This window comes from Peromyscus maniculatus, chromosome X, assembly GCF_049852395.1.
Source record: "Peromyscus maniculatus bairdii isolate BWxNUB_F1_BW_parent chromosome X, HU_Pman_BW_mat_3.1, whole genome shotgun sequence".
Classification (NCBI taxonomy): Eukaryota; Metazoa; Chordata; class Mammalia; order Rodentia; family Cricetidae; genus Peromyscus; species Peromyscus maniculatus.
The window spans coordinates 86,024,639-86,033,581 of NC_134875.1; the positions used below are offsets into that span (position 1 = coordinate 86,024,639).

Consider the following 8,943-nt stretch of genomic DNA (forward strand, 5'->3'; position numbering starts at 1 on the left):
CAGCCTTTTAAGCCTGAAACGGCGCTGCGGCTGCTGGCTCCACCCACTTCAGCTTCCCAACATGGCGGTGGTATGTTTTCCGCCAGCTCTGGGAGCCATCCTGGGTCTATGCTTTTATCCAAGCAGTGTGTAGCCCAGAAACCTCTTTTTGTTTTGTACTAGCAAAGGCTAAATCCACCATGCAGCTTAATGTGCCACTTGCAGAGGCCTCATTCCCACCATACTGCAGATCAAGCTTGCACGCTAGGAACCCGCCAGTAGCTCAAATCGGCAGGCTGCCGCTCCTTTGAGAGAGACAATTAGGAAGCTGTTTTTAGCTCCATTTTAGAATCTTTTCTCAGGTTTTAGGTAGAAACTCTTGCCAACACATTGGGCGCCATTTGTAGCTGGAGTTTTCCTGCCTTACCCACAGTCAGGGCAAATCTTTGTCACCCGCCAGTCCCACAGCAGCTCAGACCCGACCAAGTAAACACAGAGGCTTATATTGCATACAAACTGTATGGCCGTGGCAGGCTTCTTGCTAACTGTTCTTATAGCTTAAATTAATCCATTTCCATAAATCTATACCTTGCCACGTGGCTGGTGGCTTACCGGCATCTTCACATGCTGCTGGTCATGGCGGCGGCTGCAGTGTCTCTCCGCCTCAGCCTTCCGCTTCCCAGAATTCTCCTCTCTCCTTGTCCCACCTACTTCCTGCCTGGCCACTGGCCAACCAGTGTTTTATTTATTGACCAATCGGAGCAATTTGACATACAGACCGTCCCACAGCAAGCTGTGATTAAGAGACCAGCATCATTGAGGTGAAGTCTTCTGTGAATATTTCCCCTGGATCTGCACACAGAAGTTACAGTTCATGGGTAGGAGAGGGGGTAAAAGGTGCATTGCATGCTGACATCTTTAATTGATAAAGTTTGGGAATCTCCTATGTGGTACTGCTTTTGAAGGCATGAAGGGGTAATGGAGAGCAGCTGAAGCTTGACATCATGGGAGGCTGAGAGGCCATAGGTGGAGGTGCAGCCTCAGCTGCAGTGGAAACCCCAAGATTGAAGCAGTCATGGAGAGAAGCTTAGGCTTTGCACCATGAGGAAAGGCCAGAATCCCTGAAGAGAACCCGGGAGAGGCTATTGGTGAAGGTGCAGTCTCAGTTACATATTAGAGATGCCAGGAATGTGGGATGACAGCCAAGGACAGCAGCAACTGTGGAGTGGAGCCAGCCTGAGCCCAGGAGACGAGCTGTGTGTGTGTGTTATGAATGGCAAAGCACAAGAGATGGAGCTTCTCAAGCCTTAGGAGCCCAGGAGATTATGAGTGAATCTCAGATGTGGGATATTGAGCTACAGGATTCAACCTATACTGTTGAATTCTGGTGTTTCTTTGTAACCGTTCCATGGTTCTTCATTTATTGAAGTAAGAAAACACACAACATTTTTCTTATTTTATCTTATTTTATAGGAGTCCACAGTTGAGAGACTGGATTTTTAGAGAGACATTGTGTTTTTAAAGATAAATTGGCCTTTTTTTCTTGAAATTTAGTTAACTTGATTTAAATTGAAAGAACTCTTAAAACTGCATTTGACATCAAGATCCTTTCGTTATAAAAAAAAAGTCAGTATTTCTAAGGTAGAAATATTCACGTCAACAAAACCAGTTTTTACTTTGGAGTTCATTCTTTAAACAAATTGTGGAGAGAAAGAAGTAGGTTATTTACAGAAGATATCTTTATATGTATGTACTCAGGAACAAACTCGGTGACAGAAAAGACTTCAGAACATGCTGGCATCTCAGAAGCAGCTCTCAAAGGCTTAGTTTTCTCAGATTCTAGCAATGCCTAAGGTCTTTCTTCATCTTCTGTCTTGGAAGCCAAATAAGACTGTAGGTATCCCATGTCCCCAGTTTTACACTATACAACAAGGAATCCGTCTGCAGACATACTGAGTGTTCATGTAAGAGACAGTAGAATGGTTTTTGTGAAAAAGTTCAAGTACCTCAGTGAAAAGTTAGCTGAACTGGCTCATTTATCTCTATGGTTACAGCTTCCTCTTCTTTATCAACATTACTTGTTTGTGACGACTTAATGTTCCCATTTCCAAGCTCTCCACTTTCAAAAACTTCACTCTATCCTTTGCACAGGATACAACAACAAAATCCTCAACATGGCTGAGGTCCAGGCATATAATTGCAAATTCATCAGATGCCATCTTTACTGTACAGCTGTACTTCTGTTCTGCGATTCCAAGTTGCTTAATGTCTAAGTCCATTAACTCCATATCATAGTCTGAAACTTTCTTTTGATTTGTTGCTTCAAATACCAGCACTAAGGCATCAGCATTATCTTCAGCCATTAATGTAATGATGTCTTCATTATCAATACATTTTAATATTTTGCACATACTGGTGAGGTTCAAGGTTCACGCCCATGGCCTGGTTGTGATTGAAGCACCATGCATCTTTCAGAGTACAAGGTGAGCTACACCAAGGAGATATTCAATGTGTCTACTCTCAGCAGGTTCATGCCATCCAAGCTGACGTCTCAGCAGGCCTTGTTGATGAAGTCTTTGGGTATCTCCAGCACCTTTTTCAGGATGGAGCCATGGACCAGATGGGCCTCAAACATGGTGGTGGAGTTGCTACAACTAGAAAGAAGCTAGACACTCTGAGAGGAGCAAGGTCTGGCTGTTAAAGTCTCCCAGGTCATGGTGTGGAAGCAGTAGTGAAGACCCAGAGGAGATGACCAACTTGGACTTTTAAAATGCTGCAATTTTAAAAGACTATGGGACTTTTAGGGGCCAAAAAGATGGCTTAGTGGTTAATAGTATGTGCTGTTCTTGCAGAAGACCCAAGTTTAATTTCAAATACCCATGTCAGATGCCTTGGGCACCTGAATACATGTGCACACACCTTGCACAGACATACACATAAATAAAAGTAAAATAAATCTTAAAATAGATTGTAGGACTAGAAGATCAGGTAGGCTGCCCATGAACCTTCTCCACTCTCTCTTTTTCCCCCATACCCAATTCTCAGGGTTGCCCCTAGAACTGCAACAGAAGACCAGCAGCAGCCTCCCCTTCCCCTTGTCTACACCTCCTGTGGATCCCACAGATCACCACTCCCTGGCCTCTCTTCCCCACTTTGTCACTGTGTCCAGCCCCCAATTCAACCACACCCCCTGCTCAAACACAGGCCACTCCTGCCAGACTACCAGGTAGGCTGCCAGTGGATCTTTCCAACTCTCTCTGTTACCCAAGTCCGAATTATCAGGATTACCCCTAGCACTTCAGCAGACCATCTCCCCTTGCCCTCCCCTTCCCCCAGCCTCCAACACCAGCAAGCATTCCCCTTGAACACACCAGTCAAACAGGCCAGTGAAACAGGCAACACACAGCCAAGACACACTGAAAATCCATAGAGGAAACAGGAACCAAGGAACAAAACACCCACCAAATAAAGACAATCTCATATATCAGCAGCTAGATCTATAATTACCCCAAACCCAGATGCCTAGATGCCAGTATAAGAATACAATCAGCAACACCCAGGACAATATTTCTGGACCAGAGCCCAGCTGTCCTACCACAGCAGGTCCCTGAATATTCCAACATAACTGAAGCACAGAAAAAAAAAACATTAAAACCAACTTTATAAAGATAATAGAGGTCCTAAAAGCGGAAATGAATAAACTCCTTAAAGAAATCCAAGAAAACATAAACAAACAACTGGAATAAATGAATAAATTGCTTAAAGAAAGCCAGAAGAAAACAAACAATTAAAATAAATAAATAAAACTGTTCAAGACATGAAAATGAAAATAGAATCAATAAAGAAATCATAAACTGAGGGAATTCTGCAAATGAAAAATTTAGGAATTCGAACAGAAACAACAAAGGCAAACTTCACCAACAGAATACAAGACATGGAACAGAGAATCTCAAGCATTGAAGGTACAATAGAAAAAAATGGATACATTGGTCAAAGAAAATGCTAAAATCTAAAAAATTCCTGACACAAAACGTCAAGGAAATCTGGGACACAATGAAAAGACCAAACTTAAGAAGAATAGGAATAGAGGAAGAAGTATCCCAGCTCAAAGACCCAGAAAGTATTTTCAGCTAATCATAGAGGAAAATTTCCTTAACCTGAAGGAGATGCCTATAAAGGTACAAGAAGCATACAGAACACCAAATAGATTGGACCAGAAAAGAAAGTCATCCCACAACATAATAATCAAAAAATAAACACATAGAACAAAAAGAATATTAAAATCTGCAAAGGAAAAAGACAAAGTAACACATAAAGGCAGACCTATTAGAATTACATCTGACTTTTCAATGGAGACTCTAAACTCCAGAAAGGCAGCCAGACAGTGGTGGTGAACACCTTTAATCCCAGCACTTGAGAGACAAAGGCAGGCAGATCTTTGTGAATTCTGGACTACAAAGTGAGTTCCAGGACAGCCAGAGCTGTTACACAAAGAAACCCTGTCTCATAAAACCAACCAACCAACTAATCAATCCATCAATAGATCAATAAAATAAAATTAAATCCAGAAAGGTTTGGACAGATGTGCTGTAGACTCTAGCGACCACAGATGCCAGCCCAGATTACTATACCCAGCAAAACCAATCACCATGGAAGAAGAAAATAAGATATTACACTATGAAGTCAAATTTAAACAGTATCTGTCTACAAATCCAGCCCTATAGAAGGTACTAGAAGGAAAACCCCAAACCATGGAAGTTAACTACATGCCTGAAAAATATAGAAAATGAATAATATCACTCAAGAAAAACTAAAAGAAGAGACACACACTGCACCACCACCAACAACAACATCAAAATAAAAAGAATTAACAATTATTTGTCATTGATATGTCTCAATATCAATGGTCTCAATTCCCCAATAAAGAGACACAGGTATCCTCACATCTGACAGAGGGCTGATTTCCTAAGCACATAAAGAACTCAAGAAACTAGACATCAAAAAAACAAATAATCCAATTTAAAAATGGTATACAGATCTAAACAGAGAATTTGAAACAGAAAAATCTCAAATGGCCCAGAAACACCTTAAAGAAATGGTCAACATCCTTAGCCATCAGGGAAATGCAAATCAAAATGACTCTGAGATTCCATCTTACACCTCTCAGAATGGCTAAGATCAGAAACACAAGTGACAGCTCTCACTGGAGAGGATTTAGAGCAAAGGAAACATTCCTCCATTGCTAGTGGATGTGGTGATATTGTGTCCCCCAAAATATTGTGTACCCTAATAAACTTATCTGGGGTCAGAGAACAGAACAGCCACTAGATACAGAGGCCAGAAAATGGTGGCACTCACACCTCTAATCCGATCACTTGGGAGGCAGAGATCCATCCAGATCTCTGTGAGTTTAAAGCCACACTGGAAACAGCCAGGCATGGTGACTCACGCCTTTAATCCAAGAAAGAGAGCCTTTAATCCCAGGAAGTGATTGCAGAAAGCAGAAAGGTATATAAGGTGTGAGGACCAGGAACTAGAGCTGGTGAAGCTTTTAGGCTTTTGAGCAGCAGTTCAACTGAGATTCATTCTGGATGAGGACTCAGAGGCTTCCAGTCTGAGGAAACAGAATCAGCTGAGGAATTGGCGAGGTGAGGTGGCTGTGGCCTGTTCTGTCTCTCTGATCTTCCAGCATTCACCCCAATACCTGGCTCTATGTTTGATTTAATTAATAAGACATTTAAAGATTTGTGCTACAAGTGGGAGTGAAAACTTGTACAGCCACTTTGAAAATCAATATGGTGATTTTTTTTTTTCAGAAAACTGGGATTCAATCTACCACAAGACCCATCTATATCACTCTTGGGCATATACCCAAAGGATGCTCAATCATATCACAAGGACACTTGCTCAACTATGTTCATAGAAGCTTTATTTGAAGTAGCCAGAACCTGGAAACAACTTAAATGTCCCTCAACTGAATTACGGATAAAGAAAATGTGGTACATTTACACAATGGAGTATTATTCAGCTGTAAAAAAAATGACATCATGAAATTTGCAGGCAAATGGATGGAACTAGAGGGGAAAAAGCATCCTGAATGAGGTAATCCAGACCCAGAAAGATAAACATGGTATGTACTCACTTTAGCTGTAAAGCAAAGAATAGCCATGCTATAATCCACAGACCTAGAGACTAGGTAACAAGGAGGAACCAAGTGGAGAAACATGGATTTTCCTTGAAAAAGGAAATAGAAAAGATTTTGTGGGTGGGCTGGGGACAGGTGGGGATGGGAACATGAGAGATCAGGTGGGAGTCAGGTGGGGGAAGAGTACTGAATGAGCTGACTGGAACAAGAGGGGCATTTCAGTGTGAAGTAGAAACCAACAAGGGAAATTCCCAGAAATCTACATGGAGGACCCTGGCTAAGACTCCTAGCAATGGCAGATACGTAGCTTGAGCTGATCATCTCCTATAACAAGGCTAGACTTTCAGTGGAGAGATTGAGACACCAACCCAGCCATATAACCTTTGACCTACGGTCTGTAAGGGTGGCACAGAGATTGTGGGAGTGGCCAACCAATGACTGGTCCAGTCTAAGACCCATGCTGTGAGACTAAGTGCACCCCTGACACTGCCTGAAGCACCAGGACCCAGAGGCTGGATGACCCAGAGACCTAGGATAGAAGCATGATTGGAGGGGGAAAAAAGTCAATGTAATGATGCTAACGATATTCTGCTATACTCATAGATTGGTGCCTAGCCAATAGTCATCAGAGAGGCTTCATCCAGCAACTAGTGGAAACAGATGCAGAGACCCACAGTCAAACATTAGGCTGAGCTCAGGGAATCCTGCTGAAGAGAGGGAGGAAGGATTGTAGGAGCCAGAGGGGTCAAGAACAACATAAGAAAACCCACAGAATCAACTAACCTGGGCTCATAGGGGCTCACAGAGACTGAACCAACAACCAGGGATCCTGCATGGGACTGACCTAGGCTCTCTGCATGTATGTGACAGGTGTGTGGCTTGGTCTTCTTGTGGAACTCCTTACAGTGGGAATAGGGGCTGTCTCTGACACTTTAACTGGCTTTTGAGACCCTTGCCCAGTCTTAATACAGCTTGCTATGCCATGCTTTGTCGATATCCATGGGTGGCCTGCCCTTTTCTGAATAGAAATGGAGGAGGAGTGGATGAGGGGAGGCAGAAGGGAGGGTGGGGGAGGGGAGGGTATGGGGCGAGAGGAGGAGGGAGGGGAAACTTCAGCCTGGATGTAAAAAGACACAGACTAATAGAATGGATTCAAAAACAGGATCCATCCTTCTGCTGTATATAAGAAATGCACCTCAATATGTAGAATAGACATGTCCTTAGGGTAAAGGGTTGGAAAAAGATATTCCAAATAAATGGACCTAAGAAGCAAGCCGCTGTAGCCATTTTAATATCTAACAAAATAGATTTTGAGCCAAAATTAATCAAAAGAGATAGGGAAGGACACTTCATACTCATCAAAGGAAAAACCTACCTTGGTGACATTTCAATTCTTAACATCTATGCACCCAAAATGAGGGCACTCACTTTTGTAAAAGAAACACTACTACAGTTTAAATCACGTTTTGACCCTCATACACTGATAATGGGAGACATCAATATAACATTCACACTAATAGACAGGTCATCTAGACAAAATCCAGAGAGATACTGGAGAGATAGTAGAGTTAACTGACATTATAAACCAAATGAACCTAACAGATATTTACAGAACCTTCTACACAAACATGAAAGAATATACCTTCTCAGAACCTCATGGAACTTTCTCTAAAATTGACCACATACTTGGACACAAAACAAGTTTCAATAGATACAAGAAAATTAAAATAAATCCCTGTGTTGTGGAATCTTAGTTTAAGATGTGGTAAATTCATTTATGCAGTGGAATATTTGTTTAATGATGCAAAAACATGTGGCATTCTTATGTATTGCATTTGTTTAACTCTGTAAAGCTGTGTTACTTTGCCTGCCTAAAACACTTAATTGGTCTAATAAAGAGCTGAACAGCCAATAGCTAGGCAGAGGAGCGGGATAGGCAGGGCTGTCAGGCAGAGAGAATAAATAGGAAAGGAGAAATTTAGGCTTGAAAGAAGATCAGGGAGGACAAGGAGAGAAGGAGAAGGAGAGGAGGACTCCAGAGGCCAGCCACTTGGCCACACAGCCAGCCAGAGTAAGAAGGAAAAAAAGATATATAGAATAAAGAAAAGTAAAAAGCCCAGAGACAAAACATAGTTAAAGAGAAATGGGATCATTTAAGTTAGAAAAGCTGGCTAGAAACAAGCCAAGCTAAGGCAAGGCATTCATAAGTAAAAATAAATCTGTGTGTCCTTATTTGGGAGCTGTGTGGTGGAGCCCCAAAGAGTAAAAAAGACAAAAAGCCAACTACATCCCTGCATCCTATCAGACAACCATGGATTAAAGCTGGATATCAACAACAACAGAAACAACAGAAAACTTACAAACTCATGGAAACTAAACAACACTCTACTGAGTGAAAAATGGATCAACACAGAAATAAAGAAAGAAATTAAAGCCTTTCTAGAATTGAATGAAAATGAACACACAACATACCTAAACTTATGGGACACAAAGAAAGTGGTACTAAGAGGAAAGTTCACAACACTAAATACCTACATAAAAAATTGGAGAGATTGTATATTAGCAAATTAATAACATAACTGAAAGCTCTAGAATAAAAAGAAGTAAGCACACTCAAGAGGCATAGAAGGCAGGAAATAATCAAACTGGGGGCTGAAATAAATAAAATAGAACAAAGAAAAAATACAAAGAATCAATGAAACTAAGAGTTGGTTCTTTGAGAAAATCAGTAAGACAAACCCTTATCCATACTAACTAAAAGACGGAGAATATACAACTTAAAATCAGAAAAGAAAAGGGGGACATCATAACAGTCACTG

At 41.5% G+C, this 8,943-nt stretch overlaps 1 pseudogene; it reads right to left on the reverse strand.

Moving 5' to 3' along the window:
* Positions 1-1,828: 1,828 nt before the first annotated feature.
* LOC102909927 (proliferating cell nuclear antigen pseudogene) lies at positions 1,829-2,614 on the reverse strand (annotated as a pseudogene).
* Between the last annotated feature and the right edge of the window lie 6,329 nt (positions 2,615-8,943).